The sequence below is a fragment of the Meriones unguiculatus genome, chromosome 2 (assembly GCF_030254825.1).
Source record: "Meriones unguiculatus strain TT.TT164.6M chromosome 2, Bangor_MerUng_6.1, whole genome shotgun sequence".
NCBI classification, from domain to species: domain Eukaryota; kingdom Metazoa; phylum Chordata; class Mammalia; order Rodentia; family Muridae; genus Meriones; species Meriones unguiculatus.
Window position 1 is genome coordinate 48,887,232 of NC_083350.1, and position 25,266 is coordinate 48,912,497.

At 44.2% G+C, this 25,266-nt stretch overlaps 1 protein-coding gene across 4 annotated transcripts in view; it reads right to left on the reverse strand.

Annotated features, from left to right (window-relative positions):
• Window positions 1-25,266, reverse strand: part of Arhgap26 (Rho GTPase activating protein 26) — a 387,586-nt gene that overhangs the window by 281,314 nt on the left and 81,006 nt on the right. The window lies entirely within an intron of this gene.

Here is a 25,266-nt window from a genome sequence, read left to right on the forward strand (position 1 = left end):
AAGAGGAAAACGAAACGAATTATTGAAATTAAACTGGCCTTCCTAGTCATTGCCCTTCTTAAGTCCTTCTGCCTATACTCAGCAAGGTTTGTTCCTCAGACCATTTCACAGAAGAAATGTTAACTCAAAGTAATAAATAACTGCTTATATAACAATGCTTTATATACTTATATAAGTACTTAAGATACTTTGCACAAAGTATTAATTTGCTCTAGAAATTAACATTTTCATTGCAGTTGCTCTAACAATTCAAATCCTATGGGATGGAGATATAGCTCAGTGGTAAAGTGCTAGCCTAGCATGTGCAAGGCCCTGGGCTTGATTCCCTGCACTACAACGCATGTATGTTCATGGGAATCTCACACTTCAGGGCACCAAGGAAGAAGCCTGGCTCAGAAGCAACATCAGTCTCCCTAACCTACTGGTCCATGCTGCCAAACCCTCCCCGTGTGATTCTGTAACACATTCAAGGCCCACATTCTCAGACCCTCTCAGACCCATTCTCTTTAGCCCACAGCTTGTCATCCCATCTGAGCCGGTTTCCAGTCTCCCGAAGAACTAAGCCCTGGCACTGTTTTTGTATTGGGATTTTCTTAAGAAGCCAACCCCACACATGGTATCTATAATGAAAACTCTCGAGGGCCCTTGTCAAATTTAAAAACTAAACTTTCCTTTAAGTCAGCAATAAAAGTCAATGCTCCTTCCTGAGCCCTCAGCTTCTGTTCAGGGCATAAAATCACCAAGGTACCTTTAAGTGGCCTGACAGACAAGGCTGCTCACTACAGCGTGCTTAACTTAATTCCACATGCAGCCTTCCTGCAGATTAGGCTAATCATTCAAATTACCATCTATCCAGGCTTCTCTCATTGAAGGGGAAATGGCATTAAGTTCGAACTCCCAGCGGAGGGTAACAGGAGGCATAACGTAACAAGGCCTGGATTTAATAAGATGGAAGGTTCTGGCTTTCCGGATCAACATGGCTTGCTAAATAAAAGCATCCCTTCCCTCAGTTGAAGGTTATTTAGGTTGTTTCCATTCCCTAGCTACTGTGCAGTAGAGCAGCAATGAACATGACCGAGAAAGTATCTGTGGAGAATAGGATATCAAGTCCTTCCAGCATATGACCAGAGTATTCTAGCTGGGTCACACGGTGGATTTGTATTTTAGCTTGTTTCAGACACACATACACACACACTATATACATACGCATATATATACATATATACACACACACACATATATTGTATGTATCATACTTTGTGTGTAAATGACTGTCATGTATACACATCATACGTACATACATACATACATGCATACATCATTAAATAAAAAGAGGTCATGAATTTGAGAAAAATAAGAAGGGCACATGGGAGGGACTGGAGGGAGGGAGAGGAAGGAAGGGGAAACAGGAGGTAATTATATTGTACTTCTCTCTTTTGCTTCCATTTTCTCTCTTAAAGTTAAGGGTGATGACTCGCATCATTCGATTGTGTTTGGTTTGTCTCTTCTCCTAGTATTTGCAGTGCGATCTGCTTGAAGTGTGCTGAACAAAGGACACAGGGACCCTACGGTCCCTTCTGAGCCAGGCTGTTGGTAAAGGGCACTGGGCTCAGCAGGTGCGGCTGTCCTCAGTCTGGAGCTCAGGCTACTGAAGAGAGCCTGGCCCACCTTCCACAGCTCAGCTGACGCGGATCCTAAGCACAACACCCTGTTCTGCAACACAACAGGAGGCAGTTGGTTGGGGGGGGGGAACACAGGACCCAGTTTCAAATCCCTCCCTGGTACAGATGTTCACGGGAAGAGTACTTAATAAGTGTCTAAACATGACAGTAGGGAACCAGGCTTCTCTCAGAACTGGCCTCTCAGGCAGAGGGCCTCCTTCAGAACAGGGTTCCTGCCTGGCAATCCTGAAAGTCAGAACACTGTGGGGAGGAAGGAAACTTGAGACTCTGGACAGGCAAGAGGGGGGAAAGAAAGGATGTTATTTCAAAATGGAAGGAGAGAAGGACCCTCAGAGCCCCAAAGCACAAGCACAACAAATGTGATGAGTACAGCTGCACACAAGTCATATTTCAGCCCAAATGTGCCCTCAGTCAGAACTCACAAAATAAAGTCTAAGCAAAGAGTGTGAGCTGAGCGGGTCCCTTCACCATCTGCCTGGCAGGCCTCTGCCTCCCCAACAGGACGAAAGAGAGTTATGCTGACAATCACCTCAACAAAGTAGAAAGAAGTGCAACGCAGACTAAGTTTGGGAATGCTTCCAGGTGCACCTGAAAGGCTGTGCTGCCAGCGCTGCCAACAAGGATGAAGTGCCAGCTCCTAATGAACAATGGGGCCTCTGTGGGGCCTTCTAAAGGAGGGCTGCCTTGCCAGGTTACAGGCAGAAGGTAACCTGATGTCACTGTCTGGGCCCCACAGCAGATGAGAGGCTAGATCTGGGCCTGGTGGAATATGAGGTAATGAGCTGTGATGCAGTCAATACAGGGCTCTGGGCCAGGGAGGACAGCTGAATGAAATGAGAATTCCAGAGCCTGGAACCTGGAAAGGAGCTTGGACCTAGCAGAGAAGTCTTTCAGGGAAACTACAGTAGACACCTGTTGTTTGCCTTGCTCAAAATCTGTGCCTGGCCTGTAGTGCACTACCTCCAGCTTATTCAAGGAAACTACCCTTCTCTTCTTGAATCCTATGAGACACTGGTTACAGACCAATCAGTCCCAAACTCTTGCTTCCGTCCTAACTAGCTTTGGATCCTGGGTTCCAGTTCCAGACTACCTATTTTTAGCTAGCTATGTTAACTGACCCCAGATTAATCATAAAGTGTCAGTCATTGGATGGAGCCTGGGGATCATCCCACAGACGAGAGAGAGAGACCTACTATATAAGCATTTTGCACACTTGTGACTCATCACTCCTCTGGATTGAGGTCCCTGGAGTACGTGGGGACTCCATATAGCTCAAACCCTTTAACATAGTCCCTCTGTGGTATTTGGGACACTGGTGAAGAAATAACATAAGAATACTCAAAATTCACTGCTTCTTAATAGGTATGTTGGTGTAAGTCATCACCCTGGGCATAAAGCTCTCCAAAGGTATATCGTTGAAACTTTCACTTCCACGTAAACAAGACTCAAGCATGTACATTCCAGTAAGAAGGACTGAAGGGCTGGGGCTGGGTGAGTGCCATGCATCATGGTCCCTGCTCATATAACCTCGCTGGGTCATGTTCAGGCAGCACAAGACCCAGCAAGGAGCAAAACAGAGTCGGTAATGTCCAGTTTGCATAACTCCTGTCGCAGAGCGGCAGGATGCTGGCAGGGCAGAGCAAAACTACCACTGCCTGCATCTAAGAAATACAAAACCCGCAAGGAGACAAAGAAAATAAGAATATAGAAACAGCTACAAGCCTGGACCTTGAGAAATTGCTCCCAAAACCTTCTACTCACTCAGGCCAGAGGAAAGTACCCTCCCCTTCCAAAGGTTAACGAGCTCTACCTCAGCAAATGTTTCTATGAATAAAAATAGAGATGCTTCAACCCAAGCATGATGCTTCTTTAAGATAGAAGGCATGTCATTTCTTTTTTCAAACACCTTAGACAACCACCTTAATTTTACACAGCTTATCAGTGAAATCACAGTCAATCCATTCTCCCTTCTTGGGTAAAATTTAATGTAGTTGTGTACACATGTGCACATCCACATAATAAAGAACTCAAGGTAACCTTATAATTACTTTTCATTTGGGCATTTCTGTGCCCTCAAAGTTACTCTAATTGCATCTAACTACCCTTAGGAATTTCCATTAGTCAGACCTTTCTCTCCAGATGCAGAAAGTAATTGCAGTTCCTAACAGCGGACTCCTGAGATAAGAACTTGCTAGGACTTGGCCTCTTGGCTAAGGAAAGCTCAAGAACAGCAAAGTCCCCGGGCCTTACCTGCTAAAGTTCCCCTCCTCTGCCTTATCACCCTGCATTTGGAAGGATTTTGAAGCCATTGCCTGGGTAATTTCATCTCCTAATACACAAAGGACACCTCAGGTCCCAAAGCAGTCACCTCCAAAATGTCCTATGCTGCCTTGTTAGGACACAGCGGCACAAGCCAGCTTCCACCAGAGAGGACCCACCATGAGAACTGAGAGAGAGAGAGAGAGAGAGAGAGAGAGATGGTTCCTGAAGAACTACCATTTACTCTTCATCTCCACTCACAAGTGAAGTTCTAAACAGTCAAATTCAAATTCTTCCCCCCATATACAATTTTCTGTAACGATCAGCCAAGGGCAAGGATGGGCCTCCCTGTCTTGCCACAAAACTTGACACCTGCTTGTCAACTTCATGCACAGTGTCTGTCTCCAAGCCTGTCTATTCTGTCACGAGAAGCTCTTCATTTGGCCAGCTCTTCCCATAGCCTTTAATGGCCACCATCCCAGACAAATATTACTATTTGACTTCATGGTTGCCCCCGCCTGCTCTTTGCTTTCCCCATATCTACTTCCATCTGTATGGCAAGTTCTCTAGCCAACTATGTCAGCCTTGTGATGCCTAGAGAGAAAACGAGAGACCCTCTCAAGGCTTGAAATACCGTGAGGATGCAACCTACCACCTCCTAATCCGGGTTCCAGCTGCCCTGGCCTGGACAATTCCTACCACTCTGTCTACAGATCCTTCCTCCAAGAATCCTTCATTGGCTTTTCTAAACATCCCAAATCTCACCTTATTTTTCACTCCCTGAATACTATGCAAATCCCCCTTCATAGAAATCTGTGTTGGTTCCTGTAACTCTAGGACGTGCCTTCAAGTACTGAGTTGTTACCCAAGCAGGGTGGTATCTCTTGGTGTCTCTCCCTGATCCCTCCAAAACTCAGCTCAAGCCTGGCTGTGAACGTGTACTACAGAAGAAACAATGGAAGAGAGACGTGGGGTACTCCACAGAGGCGCCAGCCTTCACTGAAGGTAAACCTTCCAACTCTATATTGGATGAGGGGGGGAGATTAAGAAAGTCAGTAGACACTTTCTGACTTATGGGAACCTGGATGGAACCTGACGTAAGCAGGATGTGCTCTTCACTAACATGGGGCCACCTCCTCTGAGCTGTCAATGAGGGCAATTCTCACAAGGCTGAAGGGAGAACCACCATCAGCAGGAACATTAGACAAAACTTTCCACCAAGGGCCCAGAGAGATAAACTAGCATCAAACTAAGTGCCAGTCACAGCCACATGCCAGCCCCAACACGTCCCCAACTCTCAAGTCAACAGCATGAGAGTTCTCAGAGGAGAAGAGCCCTCCTCACAGAAACCACGCAGAAGACAGGCTTTCCCAGGCTCAGAACACGCTTTACACCCAGTTCAGTGTGCTCAGTGTAGAGAGAAAAGATGATATGGTTTTTGCTAAATGCCATTTTACAGTCTGAATCCTTCTGTTCTATCAGCAAGAAGTCTATGCTGAAACCCAGAACCAGTCGTGAAAGAAAGCATTTGTCTAGATTCTGTGATACGTGGTACTGCCTACGTCCACTGGGTGGCAATGAACCACATCAGACAGGACCCAGGAAAGGTACTGTCTCTTTTGATGGAGACTTGCTAACCTGAAAGGAAAGCTTGATCCTAGCCTTGGGAGGCTCCTGGCCTCCAGTGGGAAGACATGCTCTGATATGCAGAGGGTGGATGCTATCTGGAATATTTTGGAAGGGGTGTATTTTATGAAGTCATGGCCAACAGTAAACCGCTTATTCTTCCAGGTCTAGTTGGTATCAACTAGGAACACCTCTCCTCTAACCAAAGCAGATGACACTCCAAGCACATCACCCAACCATGCCAAATGATGTGCACTCTGGTTAAACGCCTGTGTGGTTTTCCTAAAGCCATTCCCTAGATCTGTGTTTCCTAAGTTGAGACTACAACCAGCACAAACCCTGAAGAATCTGGGTTTTGGACTGGAGTATTAAGGCTAACAAAATGTTCAGGGATGATTCTAGTAATGAAATCAGGTAGAACAAGGAAGGGCATGACTCTTCCCAAGAAGAGGGAACTGAATTAAATTCTTACAAGGAAATACCCTTCAAGAAAAGAAAGGAGTCTCATGCCCACATTAATATACATCAAAATAGCTATGATCACGCATTAATTGATTGATTTCTAACAGTATAGTGTGAATCCAATGAATTAGGTTATTCTCTCTCTCTCTATCTATCTCTTTCTCTCTCTCTCTTAATGTTAGGGAGACGGAGGCTCAGAAAAGCTTAACCTTTCTGAGGGTCACAGAATTAATCATTCTACTAGTATAAGCACCCTGGTCCTTCTTCGATCTAATGCCTACTTTACTCAAACACTTGAGACTATCAGTGCAGTTGGAGAAATAGAAGGTGGATGACTTCTACATGTCCATGTCCTTAAAGAGAATTCCAGGTAGAAGAGTCTAATCTGTACATACTAAACTATAAATTAAGTTAGCATGTGCTAAGGCAAGCAGAGAGGGGAAGAGATACCGAAGCACAAGTCGGGTATTATTTCAGCTGGGTCACTAGAGAGAGCAACAATACAAAGTTAAAAGAGAAAAGCAGGCATATGAGCTGATTCTTGTTTTGATATGCAGGAAGCAAGAGGTTTGTTGGAGGCAGGAGGCAGGCTCAAGAAGGTATTCTCAAGTAAAAATGGAGAGAGAAGACCCAGAAACAAACTGATCATCAGGTAAACAAACAGAAAGGGACTGCAAAGGAAGGCCAGAAGGGCTTCCATGTTAACCAAAGGGATCTAGATTTTGTCTTCACAGAAGGGTGACAAGTTCAGCTGCAACACTGATGAAGTCTTTAAGAAGGAGTGCCCAGAACTCTGTGTTAGGGCACCCACTCTAACTGACATATCTTACTCTGCTGTAAGAACATGCAACCAAGGCAAGGGATAGCCATTGACAGAGGACACCGCACAAACTGGCCCTGTGTTCATGGGCCACTGGACAGCCGATTAAGACAGTGTGTTACATCACAGAAGCTCTGCTTCCTCCCGAATACCCCAAGTCCTCTTAACAATGATCAGAATCATTAGATTCACTGAATTATTTTTGTAGATGGTATATATAAGTGCATCTGTATTTCTCAAGTGTTAGTAGGTTTTCTATATGTTTTAATATGTTGAGCTGTCACACTTATACAAATATGTTTACATTTATACTTTATCTATGTTTTATATTTTATAAGTATAAGTTTATCCCCATAACAGCCCTTGAGTTTAAATGGTAATGGCTGGCCTTTTAATTTTTTTGTAATTTATTTTTGTTCATGTATTTTATGTATCTAAGTACTTTGTCTACATGTACACAAGAAGAGGGGCTCAGATCCTGTTATAGATGGTTGTGAGCCATGTGGTTACTGGGAATTGAACATAGCACCTCTGGAAAAGCTGCCAGTGTTCTTAACCACTGAGCCATCTTTCCAGCTACGTGATCAGGCTTTTACATGAGAAAATAAAGGCATGCTAGGTCAAGGTTCAGGTGTTCTGTTTTTGTTTGGGGCCACACACATGACAGGCACAGGCTCTACACTGAGCTATATCTACAACCAGAACGTGTTAAAAGGCTGTGTTACACAAAGTGCTTAGTAAACATCTCTGATGCTGTGGCCAACGCATCAAGTGACTTAGTAAGTATTAGGACACCGACGCAAGAGTCTAGCCATGAAGCAGAAGTGGACACAGAAGTGGGTCCTGTATTTAGAAAGCTACATTCACATGCTGTCCTAAGGTACAATGAGGCAGAAAGCCGGTGCAGGGAAAAGTCCCTCAAGGAAACTGTTATTTGGTTAGTTAAAAACAAAGAAATGCATTCTGAAAACTAACCCAGGGAGAGCACAAAAAAACAGAGGGTTTTTCCAGGATGCTCAAGTACAGATTAATCAGTCAGTCAGTCAGCCAGCCAGTCAGTTTGTCTGTCTGTCTCTCTTTCTCCCTCTCTCTGCCTCCCTCTATCTCACCCTCTCATACACACATATTCTCGCTCAAATTCTCTTTCAAACACACTCAGACATACACTCACACACACATATATACACACACACATTCTCTCTCTCTCTCTCTCTCTCTCTCACACACACACACAATTCAACAATTCAAGAGTTTGACTTGCTAGGGTTCCACAAACACAGATGCAAACCCCAGGTCTCCTGTTTCCTAGCTCTGTCCCTTCAGCCAAATTATTCAACTTTCCCATGTGTCTATGAATGCACAAGGACAACATGTACTTCCCAGAGGTGCCCTGGGAATTAAAAGTACAAATTGCCTAGCACAGGGCAGCTGCTGATCGACCTTTCTGCCCAGGAATGGCGACTGGGCAGAGCTTTACTATCCCATTAGACAGAGAGGGTGATGAAAAGAAATCTTAAGTGGCATGCTAATGACACCTCTTTGCCTCATTGGATCACCAAAGTAATCAAATAACCCTATGCCAGTGAATGACTAAAAACTGATTTGAGAGTTTAAAGGTTTTCTTCGGACGCATGGAGAATTTTAAACACATACAAATTCACAGTTTCACCCCAGATAAAAAGTGAGGCAGAACCCATTCGGGGACTGAGAATTTAGCACAGTTGAAAGCCACTTATCTGGCATGCCATCCCTCCACAGCCCTCTCCCCCCCAAAATTAATGGAATTTATTAAGGTTATTGTTTAAAAGACAAAATTCAAATGTAGTTAAAGTGGGCCTTCAAATGTAGGAGAGGTGGAACGGTGGTGCCATCAAGTCCCTTTTGTCTATTGCCTGGGAGGGGACAGCTACAGCCCCAGGTTAGACAAATAAAAGGACCAGGCCAACATACAAAGCCAGGTACTAGGCTTCTTAAGAAGGCCAGGCTTTTGTGTGAACTGTCCCGAGTTTTAGAAAGGAGATAAATTAAGGACCATGGCAGGGAAATCACAAGTTCTAGGGCAGCCTGGGCTATTGCCTCAAAGGGGAAAAATAAGAGCATGTGGGGTAGACCAAGTGTCTTCAGGCAAACAAATCAGAGGAGGGCCAAGAATTCCAGGAAGGGCCAAGAAAACTAGGGAGAGCTCTCTCTCACAGAAGTACAGTGAGATGCCCAGCAAGAGCAGGGAGGTGGCAGCAGTGGGGCCCTGGGTTGGGTCTAGAGTCTCAGCTTTGATTGTAGAAAGTCACTCCCTCCAGGGCAGGGTTTCTCAAGATGTACTGTGCTGTAACCACCGGGGTAGCCTGTCAATTCAGATTCCGATCCAGAAGTCCTGCAAGCCACAATCTACATGCGTGCATGAGGTCCCAGGTGATGCCAGTGGTGCTGCTCCAGGCACCACAATCTCTGAATTAAGGTTTGGACTTGCACTTAAGACCTCAGAGCAAAGACCAAAGCTGCCTGTCTTTGTAGCATAACAGTGACACGCAAGATCTCAACAGACTCTGGAAGGATGGGCGCATGAGGAAACTTAAAATGCTGCAAATATAATGGAACCCGTATCAGAAGAGGAAAGAGCAAACACCTTGAGAAGCCACCGCACACACTGAATCCAGAGCAAGTTGCTGTTTGACAAACAGAGATGAAAAGAGCTCATTTGAAAACCAAGGGCTGGGGGCTGGCAAGATGGCTCAGTGGTTAAGAGCACCAGCTGTTCTTCCAGAGGTCCTGAGTTCAATTCCCAGCAACCACATGGTGGCTCACAACCGTCTGCAGTGGACTCTGACTCCCTCTTCTGGTGTGCACAAAAGCAGAGTACTCATATACATAAATTAAATATTTATTAAAAAAAAAAAAAAAAAAAAGAAAGAAAGAAAGAAACCAAAGGCTGAACCAGAATTCAGAGATTCCACTGAAGAATCTTTTCTGTCTTTTCTTCTTTGCTTGGTAGGAAGAGTATATTTTGCATATTCCTATAGCAAAGCATATTCTCTTTGTTGTTCTGAGAGAGCAGTTTTCCAAAAGCTGATTGAGGAAACACAGACTCCGTTAGTCTTAGCAAATAACCATAGCAACTAATACCACCCAAATAAAATGATGTCTTCTCAGTGATGTGCTGGCTCAATTAGATTAAGAGGGTGACGTGTACCATCTGAAAAATTACGGTGATAAACTTCCAGCAAAAGCCAGACCTTCTTGGAAAGGGTTGTAAGTAAAAGAAAGGCCTTACCAATAAATTAAAGACAGGACACAGAGCCAGAAAAAAAAAATCCAGGAGGTGAAAAACTGGAGCAGCACTGCTCTGCCTGCTCCCTGCTTACAGAGACAGAACCCACATACAAACTCAGCCAAACAACTTCACAACTGAAGGTCACCACCTCTACCAGGGACCTATCAAGGAAGTGGCATTTTGTCTCTTCTGTACCTTCCTTCATGAATAGTGTAAATGGAAAACAAACAGTGCGACCTCAGAGAAGTCTTCAGAGAAGTTTACCTAAATTACTGTAAAACTTTTAAATGTCAAAGAGGAAGGCTGCAGAATATCAGGTTCAGGCTGGTAAAGGGTTCCCAGCACTCAGGAAGTCCTCACAGGATGCAGACCCTTCTGTCCAAGGTCTTTATATTGGAGTGATGCTTGTGAATAAATACCTCAGCATCTACAAATACAACAGCCGTGTCTGTCTTTCCATGTCCCCAGACCAAACCTGCCTCCCCCAGGTCTCCACAGTCACACCTGCAACTGGACGAATCCAGACAAGCAAGAACCTCACTTGGGAAAACAGGAACAGTGACGCTGAGGCCAATCACCTCCCTGTCACCCCTGGAGCTTTTCTAGCAAAGCACAAACACGAGAAAAATAACCCTGCCCGAGAATCAGAGCCTAACTGTCACTCAGCAGTTCCTCAGGAGCAGCAAGGGTCAGCCATATCCACTTATCAGACACTGCTCCTGCAGGTCATATCAACAGTGGAAACAAACCTGCAAGTAATCGAGGGATAGCACAGGAGTAAATTAAGATCGTCGGTTAGCCATGTCTACTCCATGTCTGTCCTGGGGCTTTGGAACAGGCTCCCAGGAGGCAAAGTCCCATCTTCACTAGTCACAGTGCCACTGTACAGTTTCCACCTGTGTGAGATGGAGCTAAGAGAAGAGCTGCACCTTAAAGTTCCTCTGAGAAGAGAAATGGCACATGGAAGTGCTTAGCGCAGGGCCTGGCCTGCAATAAGCACTCAATAAACCAGGGGTATTAGCATTAGACAGCTTTGTATAATGATGTCATAAATAAAGCATAAGGCAGATTTATGTCCATAAAGAGGTCCGGCCAGCCACCCAGCTCACCATGTAAATGGTCCCACCACGCTGACTTCTGGCCCGCCCTCCCTCAGGCTCCCTGCAGCAGGGTTAGGATCCAGACTGCATCAACCTAATCCCAGGCACAGCTCAAGTGCTTCTCAACATGTTACACAGGAGACCAGGCAACAGTTCCCAGGCACCAGAAGGCCAGAATGAGTTCAATTAAAAAGAAAAATCCATTGTCTCCCCCTGGATTCAATAAACATTTCCTGAAAGAAAAAAAAAAAAGCACTCAGCAACTCAGAACTGAGCCACACCTAATAACATTCTCAGAAAATGGTTTTACTTCCTTCTCGCCCCTGCTCAATACTGATGTTTATCCCACATCCCTGCTGCTGCACCTTGAGCTTCTGCTGTCAAAACAGGGAGACCCCGGTGGGCAAATGTCCAGTCTCCTCAGAGGGCCCCTTCTTGGGAACCTCTTCCCACACCCAGCACCCACTCATGCCCCAGACTTCTCAGAGCATCCCCTGCTCCTGCCCACCACACAATCGGAGAGGTCAAAGATGAGTGCTTCTCATGCTATGGTACCACTTGCAATAGGCTCTCCTAGAGAGCCCACAAAGGTCTAGGGGCTGTGACCCAGACATCTGAGCTTCCCAGGAAAAATTGTATTTATTTATTTTTTAGATTATAATATAATTACATCATTTCCCCCTTCCTTTCTTCCCTGTAAGCCTCCACACACCTTACTCTATTTAAAATTCACAGCCTCTTTTTCTTTAATTGGTGGTAGTGGTGGTGGTGGTGGTGCAAGGTGTGTGCTCGTGTGTGTGTGTGTGTGTATGTGTGTGTGTGTGTTTCCTAATTATACAAATACAACCTGAGTCTGTACAATGTTACAATGTTACTTGGATGTGTGTACATTTGTACATGGTTTTCAGGGCTGACCATTTGATGTTGGATAACCAATTGGTGAGCTCTTTTCTGGAGAAGACTATGTGTGTCCCACTCTCCACGTTCCTTAGTTGCCTGTAGTTCTGTGTAGGGCTGAGGGCACTTGGGCTTTCCTTCATCCACATTAGATGTCCACTGGTGTCATTCTTGTTCAGGTCATGTTGATGAGACTCACTGTTGTAACTTCTGACAGTTCTAGGATACAAAACTCACAACAAATCCCTGTTCTTCTGGCTGTTACAGTCTTCTCATCCCCTCCTCTGAAATGATTCCTGACGCTTAGCACATTCCTGTGCTGTGGATGAATCACTTGGGACTGAGCCCCATAACTCTACACTTTCATACGTTACGGCTTTCTATAATGGTCTCTATTACAAAGAGAAGTTTCCTTGATGAAGGATGAGAGCTACACTTACCTGTGTGTATAAGGACAAATGTTTAGAATATAGTTAGGGATTATGCTGGTTTGGTAAAGTGGTGGTTCACTTCACTATCCCTGCGTACTTGGCTAGGTTTCCATGGCTATGCATGATTTCCCTCTTGCTGAACAGGTCTCAAGACCAATTAGAAAGCTGCTGGTTACTGTTAATGTATGGGTCCCACTACTGTACCCTGGGGGTTATCATGCCATAATGGTGGTAAGCAGTTTTAGGTCTGCTAAACTTTAAGAACCGCCAGTAACTAGAGCTTCAGAACAACTAGTCCCAGGAACCAACAATGGAATGTTTGCTGATTGCAAAGGTGGAGATCCTAAGGCCAGGCTCATCTTTGAATATCTGACAGTAGGTCTGCAAATGTTCCAAGAATAGGCGACTCATGCTCAAGACAAAAGAAACCATGGTAACAGCAGAGGTGGGCGGATGGAATATAATTCAAGTAAAAACTCAAAAATTCCAAAGCTGAAAGCTAAAAAACAAAACCCAAAAACAACTCACCCCAAGAGCTGGCAGGTAAAGAGCAGGTAGGTAAAGTATCTTGCCACCAAGCTTGACTACCTGAGTATATCACAGGGACACATGGCAGGAAGAAAACCGACTGCCGTAAGTTATCCTATGACCTCCATATGTGTACTATGGCACATGCGGGCATGTGCAGACATGCCAAACCAACAAACCCAATCAATCAATCAATCAATCAATCAATCAAAAGGATTGTTCTTCATTGTCTCATTTGGAAGTTCAATAGGACCATGCATGGCCATGCTTGGTGCCCAATGTCTACAGCTCAGCACATGGCACCTGGCTGCATAGAAACCCACTGGGAAACCTAGCTTCCCACAGAAGTACAGCCTTCAGCATCTGTGGAGCTAAGCGCGCTTGAACCACAGGCTGGGGCTGTCAGCATAGGCTCTGTCCCTGTCACTTTTCTCTGACACACACAGACCCAAATGAATTTGAGAAATAGGTTCATGGGGCAGCTGAAAGACAGAGGAAAGCCTGAGGCACTGGCATGCAGTGCTCCCAGTGTGCAGGATCCTGCGCTCAGAAGTGACTGCTTGCTCCACTGCTCTGTGATAGCTGTCTTAAAACTTTACAAATGTTTTGGGTTTTTTTTTTAATTTTTGAACTTGTATTTGGTGAAGTCCAGTAGGATGTAGCGCATGTATGTGAGCACAGATGAGTAAAGCTAAAATGTTACCATACTCGTGGCTGTGTAGTGCTTTGATGGCCACAATTCTGGAAAACCCATGGTCTGTGGGAATCAAATGAGTACTAAAGCTTGTTAGGTCTACAGATGTAGAGAGAGACATCGACAGCCATGAAAGGGCAGGCCTCAGACAGTCTTAGGACATTAGTGGGGCCTTTCTTCCTCTTGCCCACCCCAACCCCCCATAAGCAAGGCACTGCTGCAGACCGTGACAGTAGGGCACTGGGAAGACCGCTAATGGGTGCCTTTCTTTTAATCCCTCCTCACTTATCAGTAAGCTAGGAGCCAGCGTGCAGGGCTGTGCAGGCATCGAGATAGGCAGCACTTCCACTAATCCTGGTGCTGAGCACATGTGACGTACAAAGCATGGGCTGTGTCATTTTGGTGATGCTGTGTATGAGTCATTTAAACTTACATTCGAGATAGGCAATGTAGAATATAAAGATGAACAGGAAATGCATACTAATAATTTAAATATTTCTTTTTAGAACATTAAATTACAAAGTAAAATTCCACAAATCAACAGGAAAGAGGCTTTCCATTTTAACATCTTTTATAGCTTTGATGTCTGTGTTTTTTTTTAACAAGGAGCCATGAGGATTATACAGCATAGCCCTGGGATCACTCTGATAACTCAAATAAAACTCCCCTCCTCTCCAACTGGTACCTTAAGGGGCGCCACCCCTGTGACAGCACCATCTCTAACCAATTTATATCTGTCCAGCTATCTTCCTCCCCTACAGACAACTTCTCACACCAGGACACAGGATGGGCTTTTAAAGGCAGAGCTGATCTTGTTTCTGCTCCCATCAACCACTACCCTTTCCAAATGTAATGGTTCCCACTCCCTTCAAGACAAATCTGAACAAAGCCTACAAGACCTGTCTGCATGTCCCACTAGTATTGCCCTCTGTCTATGGGACAGCCCCTAGGTACATGCATATTGATCCTTAAATGTGCCCTGAACCCTCCAGTCACATACCTGGCCTCTTCCTCCACTTGGAGCTCTTCTCACCTTCACTCATGTCCTGCACCTCAGTCCATAGACACCACTTGTTCATAAAAAAAAAAAAACAAAACTGTCCCACCATCTGTTTGCATGGAGTCTTCTCCAGCCTTACAGCCCCTACTCCATTCTTGTCTGTAAATAAATGTTTCTTTGAATTGGGTAGCCATTTAATGTGTACATTCCTGGTGCCATCACATACTTGAAGAAGCCAGTAGCCATGCTGCTTTGCACATCAAAAGGAAAAACATCTCAATCCTAGAATGCCATAAGCTCCCAATGATGTTTTTAAACTGTTTAAAATTACCTGTATTTATTATTTATTTGTACTCATGCGTATATAAATGCATTGTGCCATGGTACATGTGTGGAAGTCACAAGACATGTTTCAGGAATCAGCTTTCTCCTTCCACCTCATGGGTCCTGGGGATACAATTCAAGTCATCAGGCTTATCAGCAAGTCTCTGCCTACTGAGCCACCTCTCTGGTTGCCCAACAATATCTTTAAATGTCTAAACAGATACACAGTAAGAATGTTGACTTTTAAAAGTTCATTCAATAAAATGACAAGCCTCGAATTTCTCTTTTTACAGAAAGAGAAAGTTGAGTAACAAAAATAGAGGCAAAATAGTCATGACATTATTCATTCCTTCATGCCACATAAAACAATTTGAACCCATTTCCTGGGTTTAGCCCAACAATCACAAAACATGCATTCCCCTATCATGTGTTCTTCATACAACAAGATGCTTCTGATGTTTTTAAAAGATACCACTAGTACCTTTTTCAAACCACTTTGGCTACAGCAAATGATAAGAGCAAATTTGTACCTGAGTAAATGGAGTAGATGAGATTAGAATTTTAAATATCTAATATAGAGGGTAACTGTGCCAGTTAACATCAGGTAAAAGAGAAGCCATCGTTCCTAATGCGTCATGCATTGCTTGAAGGAACACACCCATAAGTATGCCCTTTGGGTGTTTCTTGATTTGACTTTTGCACTACACCTGAATCAGATCATCCCAACTTAATGAATAAGAAAATCTGAGAATCAAATCTACACTCTGCCTTTTTAATAAGTTCTCTGGATGATTCTTAAGCAGACGGAACTGAAGGACTTCTGTTATAGGAAGACACTACACACAAGGTCTAAATAACAGAGAACTGGAAGAAGCTAACAACGGTGAACCTGGGAAAGAAGAGAAATAAGAAAAGGACAGCAATGGCCTCCCATGGACCTGGAAAGTCCCTGGCAACACGCCTCTAAGACAGCAGCAGGAAGCTGTTCCCACAGAAAAGAAGGACGATGGAAAAACCCTAGGCATTGTTTGCTGGGTCATTAATTATTTTGGCCATGTTACTCTCATGTGCATTTCCTCCTATCAAGGTGCACTTGGAACAGTTAAGAAATCCTGACATGTTCCCCTTACTGCAGGAAGTCCAGGGTGAAAATGACAGGGCCATGTCGCATATTCTCATGGCTGTTTTGGTGTTGCAAAAAGCAGTCTATGCCTGTGTGACCTATCACAGTCAGGCATCCCTACTGCTGCTGTAGCCATCCTCTGTCCTCCCAGCCCTTGGCCACCTTTTCTATGCCCACCCATCAGAAACAGAAGAATGAGAAGACCACATCCTACCATGAGATTATAGGATTATCCTATCCAGAGCCAAACTGTTGCCTTCCTCGGAGTTGGGCCGTGTGTGTTTGCCAAACAGCATCATGGCTGGACTGTTGACTATTGATGTTCCCTCTTGGAGGGAGGGGATGGAAAAGTCATCCTCACTGAGGATCCAGCCCTCCCTCCCAATCAGTTGTATGCAATTCTGCCCTAAGTGTACATGATCTCTGGGCCTTTGGGAGGGGCCAGGGTATGCAGATAGGGAAGGATAAGAGAAGGGGCTCCCTCAACCCTGCCAAGAGGAAGCCATGGTCATTGATGGGAGAAAAATTTCCAGTGTGACTGCTTTTAAGATCACCTATGCTCCATAACCCCTCACCCGGTGCTCTGTACGGGAACCTAATAAACTCAATTGGCTATCTCAGGTGACTCAGGTGTAAGCATACCTTGGTTTGTTATGGGCACCTCAGGAGGAGGAAATGCTGTTTGTTTATGGTCTCCCCTAGGGAAGGAATTTTAGCAATAATTCCTGAAATCCACCAGGTGACCTTGTTTGGAAGAGCCTTTGATGATGTCACCAATTAAAATTCAGCCATATGGGATGGAGAATGGCCCTAAATCCAATGACTAGTGTCCCTATGTAAGAAGGAAAAATATAAGGAGAACACTCTGTGAGCACAAGGGCAGAAACTGGGGTGATACACCTAGAAGCCAAGGGACACTGGAGCCTGCCAAAGTCACTGCAATCTAGGACACTGAAGGGAGCAATCTTCTCTGGAGTTTTCAGGGTAAATGTGTCTGAGCTGACACCTGATTTCAGATTTCTGTCCCTAAAACAGTAAGGAAATACATTTCTGGTAATTTGTTGGAGTAACCCTAAGACACGAATAAACCTCCTTTCTTACAAACTTGGGCTTTAAAGTCATATTGTTACCAAATCTGACAGTTCTGCAACAACAAAAGGGAAGGAATCCTTGGTGTTCAGCAGAAGCGCCTGTCACATCTGGAGGGAGCCCCTGGCCGAGGCTCTCCACCTGCAGGCCTGACTTCTTCCCCTTACCAGTGCCTTCACAAGTTCTTCCTGGATGTGAAAATCCTCTCCCCAACCTGGATACTACCAAAAACTACCTCTCTCCTGAAAACCTTATAAGGTGTGCTTTCACAAACCTGACCCCAAACACCCTTCTACCAACTCAGGCTAGCCTCTGAGGCAGCTGGACTCCCTGAACTTTCCCAGCTTCCTCAGTGTGGGCAGGTCTAAGAGAGCTTGGACAGGGAAGTCTCATACAATTCCACAGCTAGCTGTCCCCACAGCTCAGCCCATGGAGTACATGTACACTTAACGGGCCAATGCGAATGTCCTTCATTCCTCATGCCTAGGCCAGCTGTTAAAAAATTGGACCACTACAAAGATGACTCTTTTATTCAGTTACTCATTCCAAAAAATGTGTTATTTTTCTATGTGCCCACCATCAAGAAAGTATGTCACTGGAGAGATGAAGTCAGGTGAGTAGACACAGCCTGTGACTTTGTAGCACTACAAGTGGAGGTATTGGATATGTCACTCATTAATAACCTCACATCAAAGCTGAAGAGCAATGCACAATCTTGCTCAAAAACCTGTTACCTGCTACATTTCACCTAATGCACAGTTCAAATGTCTAGACACTGCACAACACACAGATGTTTTAAAGTCCCCATGGAAGGGGCTTTAATTGGGTGTGCTATCAGGAAGAGCATTATTTGCTTGATGGTGGGTATCACATACATAGAAGCCCAAACATGTACACTTAACCCCGTTCCAATGCCTCAGATATAACAGGCAATTGCTAATGATGCATAGATGGACAGATGGGAAAGATGGATGGATGTGCATACACAAAGCACCTGGAATGAAGTATATATAAAGTATAGCTTGGAAGTGCAAAAGACACCAAAGTGCATAACCCACCTCGTCTCTCAGAATAACCGCCTGCCACCAGCATCTGAAAGAAGCAGTACCTCTAAATGAGTCTCATATCCTGCCTCACCTGCAACCCCTGCGCAGAAAAACAGACTCAGCAACACACACACACACACACACACACACACACACACACTCACACTCTATAGTACTCCCTACCCCTCCCTGTTCTTCCTGAATAGAGCTTTTAAAAGCCTGCTTTGCTAGTCTTCCACCACAGAGAGTGTTTACTGTTCTAAAATGTTGACTTTACTCCCGCCCAAAAGGCATACCACACAGCACTGCAGGGTTGTGTTGTTTTTAATTATTACTTTTATGATTCTTCCTTTCTCTACTGCCTTCAGAGAGAATTCTTGGGGAAAATGAAAGCTGACCCTGGCTATTTCCTTGTCATGTACGTTTGGGCGAGGGTGGAGAAAACCACAAGCTGGAGGAAAAGAGAAGCTGGGCTCTAACAGCACAACCAATTAAAGTCCCCTTTCATGGCAGCCTAACAGAAAAATAGTTTACAATTAAAATAAAAAAGCCCAAACATAAACACTTAACCCTGTACCGAACAGCTGCCTCCCAGAATGACAGAGGAAGTTTCCATATGCCTATCTTTTGATCTGGCTTGTGTCATGTTAGTCCTTCTATTTCCAGGATCTACTTCTTCTTACACATCAATAATAAAGTTTCAATAATTCAGATCCCACGAGGATCTTTTGCTTTATATCCTCTTTGGTCATTATAACTGAATAACACATACTGAATAACTTATCAAAAATAGGAGTTATATACCCCATGTGTGTCTTTCTCCTTCTGGGATACCTCATTCAGAAGGATCTTTTCTAGATCCCACCATTTGCCTGCAAATTTCATGATTTCCTTGTTTTTAATTGCTGAGTAGTATTCCACTGTGTAAAAGTACCACAATTTCTGTATCCATTTCTCCATTGATGGACATCTGGGTTGTTTCCAGGTTCTGGCTATTACAAATAAAGCTGCTACAAACATAGTTGAGCAAATGTCCTTGTGTACTTAAGCATCTTTTGGATATATGCCTAGGAGTGGTATAGCTGGATCTTGAGGAAGCAGTATTCCTAATTGTCGGAGAAAGCGCCAGACTGATTTCCAAAGTGGTTTTAAGTTTACATTCCCACCAGCAATGGAGGAGGGTTCCCCTTTCTCCACAACCTCTCCAGCATGTGTTGTCACTTGAGTTTTTTATCTTAGCCATTCTGATGGGTATAAGGTGAAAGAATAAACATACTGAAATCTGTACACCTAAAGAAGATAAACAAGAAAGATAAACAAGTAAGATGATCAACCCTCATTTAGAAAGACAAATGGGATGGACATTGGATGTAGGAGAAAACAAGTAACAGGACAGGAGCCTACCACCGAGGGCCTCTGAAAGTCTCTACCTAGCAGTGTATCAAAGCAGATACTGAGACTTGTAACCAAACCTTCGGTGGAGTACAGGGAATCATATGAAAGAAGGGGGAGTTAATATATCTGGGTACAGGGGTCTTTCGTGAGACTGTATCTCCAACCAAGGCCATGTATGGATATAACCTAGAACCCCTGCTCGGATGTAGCCCACAGTAGCTCAGGATCCAAGTGGGTACCCTAGTAAGGGGAACAGGGACTATTTCTGACATGAACTCAATGGCTGGCTCCTTGACCTCCCCCTCCACCCAAGGGAGGAACAGCCCTGCTAGGCCACAGAGGAGGACTTTGCAGCCAGGCCTGAAGATAACCTGATAAACCAGGGTCAGATTAAAGGGGAGGAGGTCCTCCCCTATCAGTGGACTTGGAAAGGGATAGGGAGAAGATAAGGGGGAGAGGGGAAGGTGGGAGGGAATGAGGGAGTGGGATACAGCTGGGATACAAAGTTAATAAACTGTAACTAATATTAAAAAATAAAAGAATAGAAGTTAGCTTCTATTCTTAAAAGGGGTGATATATGCCTTTAATCCCAGCACTCAGGACTCAGGCAATCAGGTCTCTGAATTCTAAGCCAGCCAGGGCGCCATAGTGAGACCCTTCCTCAAAAAAAAAAAAATATTCAAAGTTTATTCACAGTTCTGGAAGCTGGAAAATTCAAGGGCATGGCACAATATGTTGTTGTTAGACAAGCAAACTCAGTTCTCTTTCCTCTTACAAAAGGAGTGACAAATTTTGGAGGGGCCTAAGCTTCATGTCCTCATCAAACTCTAACTATCCCCCTAAAAATCTCATCTATAAATAGCAGAAATTTGAAGACTAACCTTTGAAATTTTAGGGACACATTCAAACCACAGCACTTTCCCTTTCTGAGTTCCTCTGCTGAAGGCAAGAATAACTTACACTAAGAACATCCCAGATCCACCATGGTGTACAATGTATTTACTCTGGAAATAGATTCATTCATTCATGCCATACCTCTTTATTAAGCTCCTCCTACGTGTCAGAAAATGTGGAAAGCAACAAGAATAGAACAACGAATAAAACTGCCATAGCCCTTAGTTCCCCAAACCCACAACCTGGTACAGACACTCAGCAGAATCACACTGTAGACACTGAAAGTATCAGCGATAAGAAGGCTAGCATATAAGCCAAGTGTGGCGTCACATGCCTGTGGTCCCAGCACTTCCTCAGGAGGGAGAAGTGGGAAAACAGAAGTTCATGCCATCCTGGACAAGATGGTGAGATTCTGTCTCAAAAGGGGGGGGGGAGAGAATCAAACAAACGCAAAATAATGAAGGGTATAAGTAAATGACATGAAAAACCACATCCAAGGCCTGTTAAGAGACGTTATATTAGCTTGAGAGAAATAAGATACATTAAAGACAGGCACTGGGTCTCCCCTCATATTGTAGGATGAGCTTCAGAGGTTAAAACCGATCAGACTGTACACTTACATGAAGGGTGTTATGCACTTAAAGGGTTAATTGTGTGGACAATTAAGCTTTCAAAAAATAATTTGCCCACTATCTTTCTACCTACACTGATCACCTCCTGAATGATGGTTCCAGAGGTCACAAAGCATCAAAGTCCACTAAACACACTGTCCTGCTTTTTTATCACTACTCCATGTACTCAGGAGGAAGGTGTTAAGCACCTACAATGGGTCGCCTGTGCTCCTCATTACACCATATGCATGCATATTCCAAAGAATATAAAAAAGAAAAATATTCATATTCCCAAGAATATGAATAAGAAGGAGGAGGACGAAGAGGAGGAGGAAGAGAAGGGAAAGAGAAGAAGGGGAGAAAAAGGAGGGGAGGAGGAGGAGTCTACATCCCAAGAAAGACTGCATCAAGTCAGAATGTGAAGTTCAGATATTTCAACACTGTGATAAAAAAGCTTTATTGAAAGTCTGCTGTGTGCCCAGTCTCTAAGGATTTTAAATATATTAATCACTTAATTCTCTCCAAATTTCTTAGAGGTAGGCACTATTGTTTAAACCCACTCTACAAATGGGAAAACTGCAAGTGACAACATTCAAGAGCCTGAGTCTGGTAAGTTAGAATTTCAAGTCCCAGCTACATCATCATCAGGTCAAGCCACATGAGCTGCCAGAAGCTACTTCACAGTCTAAGTGTTTCTTCTGTGAGACTCAGCAACACTGTTCTTGACGGACCAGGTTCGCTGAGCCTCCCCTCAGGGTACCTATCCCAGCTCTGAGGTTTGACAAAGCAATGCAAAGAGGTTTCAAAGCTGCAGTACTCTTTAAGTCACTGACTCTGGTGTTTGCCTGTGACAAAGGACAGCTTCAGACATGTCCAGTGGACAAGGTAAGAAGACAACAGTTCAAATACCCAAAGCCCCACCTCCAGGCCAAGCAGTGTGCAACACTCTGATGGGGGCATTTTTCTATGTTGTTGTTCTTTTAAAACCAAATAAGAGGCAAACATCCCGAGTAAGATCGTGGCTATAATGAAGACAGAGGACCAAAGGAATGCATACCTCCTCATGATAAAGGAAACCTCCCACTCTCCTGACCAGGACACTCAGCCAAGACATGTTTCTGGCAGTCCACAGCAGCAAGCAGTCCAAATGCATGGATATATGAGAATACATATATATATATGTGAGGTGGGTAAAAAAGCCCTGTTATTACAAAACATGGGCTCCAAGATTAATAGCACTACTGTTCTAATAAGTCTTTTAAGGGAAAATAAAATAAGGTGCATATGCTCCAAAAAAGCTTCCTAGAACTCAACCTCTTGAGTTGCCTGGATGCTACAAAGCTTTACTAAATAAACAAACAAGCAAGCAAATAAATAAATAAACACCTTGTCGCACTGACTTCCTTTCCCAAGAATGCCTTTGGATAAAAGCAATGGCCATTAGATACACTTGGGCAATGGATGGAAAGCAGCCAGCTCTTATCCCAGGAGGACAAGTACCCTCAACAACAGCACTGACTTGTGTGACCACACCAGGAGCTTCGAAGGCTGAAAATCTCCCACAGACTTGTGGCTTACGAGCTGTGCCTGGCTGCTCTAGGTTCATCACTCTACGGCGGTGCCCTCACTGCTTCTCTCATCAGATGGTTCCCTGACTGAATGCTTTCCTGCACAGCATTACCTGCATCTTCACAGAACAGAGCCTTCCTGCATCCATCTAGCACCCGTCTATCTACCTATCAAGCATCTTCTCTGTCTAGCATCTGTATATGGCAAACAGCTATCACTATTTTATCAAAGGAGCAAGAAGGCTAACAAGCCCAAACAAACATTTCCATGTCTGTTTTAGGCCAAAGTGAATTCAAGGTGGAGTGTGTGTGTAAAGCAGACTCTGAAATCATAGAATCTCTCAAGAACCTGCTGTGGCCCCAGACGAGTCTCTGATCTCTCTGGACCTCTCAAGAAATACAAGGAGATGGGCTAGCTCCCCAGGTACAAGGGCACCTTAGAGGAGCTGGCTCAAAGGTTGGAAGCGTTGTAAGTACAGCCAGCACACTAAAGGAGTCACAAGGGGAGGAACCAGCCTAAAATAAGCAGAAGGGGCCCCACACAGGGCCTTCAGAGCTATAAGCAATTCTCCACAACTACCAAGAAGCATGGCGCCATCAGCAATCCATGGATAGCTGGAGTCCTTTTGGTTACTGGAGAAAAACTCAGTTATTTGCTATGTGCTTATGAAGGGCAAGATGCCAAGTCGCTGGCCATAAAACTAAGAACTAAGGTACTCAAACTAATCTCAAACCTGTACATAGTTGAACAGTTTCTAATTACAACCTAATAGCTGATGTTATCTAGCATCAAAATTTATTTCCTATGTCAACAAAGATTCAAAATCTGCCCATGTGTAAAACAGTTAAATTATCTCATCATCAAATGTGCCATGATTAATCTCTACTCTAAACTACTCATATCTCTGATGTGATACAGAAGTCTGGAGTGTGGTTTATGCTGTGCAAAAAACTTATCCTCTTTTCTAATGCTGTGCATTTGCATTAAAACAACAGTCATAATAAACACTCTTGAAGGGTCCTTCAAATCCACTACATATTTATCTAATAGCTACTCTTTACGTGAGTTGTCTGTACAAGACAAAAATGAGAGGATTCAAGCAGTCCTAATCAGAGGTGTAGGTAAGTAAGAACCCAACAGAGACAGTCTCTCACCTGACATCAACTTGCATTGTCTCCTTTAACCTTCCTATCAGCTAGATCATATAGATAGCATTTTCTCAATTTTGTAGAGAAGCAGGGATTTTGAGATACTGAGATCCCCAGCTACACCGCTGACAACTTCAAAAGCGTGTATTCAAGGACAGGTGTGATTCTCAGGTTTACCCTTAAATACTGTTAGCAGACTAGAAGAAGTTAGTGGTCTGTCAAGACGGATACACCAGACATACAGACATTACTCCTGTGGGTGGCAAGAAAAGAAAGAACTGAAGGGCAGTCTGGGTATGATGCCCAAATGCTTGTAGAAGCCAGAAACTGGAGAGAGTAACAAAAAGAGACAGACCCTGGTGTGACAGGAGATACAAAAGGAAAAGCCTTGGGAAGACCCACAGAACCAAGATGTAATAAAGTGTCTTAGTTGGGCTTCTATAGCTATGAAAAAGACATAACTGATTGCAATTTGGAAAGGAATGGGTTTAATTGGCCTATAGGTCAGTCCATCGTTGAGGGACGCCCAGGAAGGAACTGAAACAGAGACCACACAGGATCATTCCTTACTGGTTTGCTCCACCCTTCTTTTTTGTACCATCTAGGACCACTTGCCCGGGAATGTGAGATGCCCACAGTCGGTTGGGTCCTCTTCTGTCCCAATTAGCTATCAAGTCCCACAGACTTGTCTACAAGCAGAGGCATGTTCTTAATTAAGGTTCCTCTCCCCAGATAATTGTTTGTGTCAAATTGATAAAGAAGCCCACGAGGACAGCAAGAATGGGCGTTCAGAGGAGATGAAGGAAGCCTGGACCCTTCCTTCAGTCAATGAGGAAGAAAGCTTCAAGAAAGAAAAGGTGTGCTGGTACATTAGCACAATGGTTCTTTGAGCCTTTGAGACAGCAAGTAGAGAAGAGAACCTGGGACTGGGAGTACAGCAAATGACAAGAGTTTTGATGGCAAAACACAAGAGGCAATAAGGTTGAGATAGTCTGCATAGTAACCTACTGTTGACAAAGCCATGGCACAGATGGCACATCAGCGGGAGAAGTACAAAGGGAATTTTTGCTGGACTTGGCTTACTTTTTTCTGTTTTAAAGATTATTTATATTTCAACATGTTTGCAAGCAGAAGGTAGTTTGCCACAGGAAGGAGGGGCTGCTGTTCAGAGGCACTAATTGGGGCAAGTGTCCAGAGAGGCAGAAAGAATCCCTAGTCAAAGGGATGGCAATTAAGGGGACGAGGTCAGCTCTGGGAGCTACTTACTAGCCACAAGCAGAAAACAGACCCCTCTCCACTT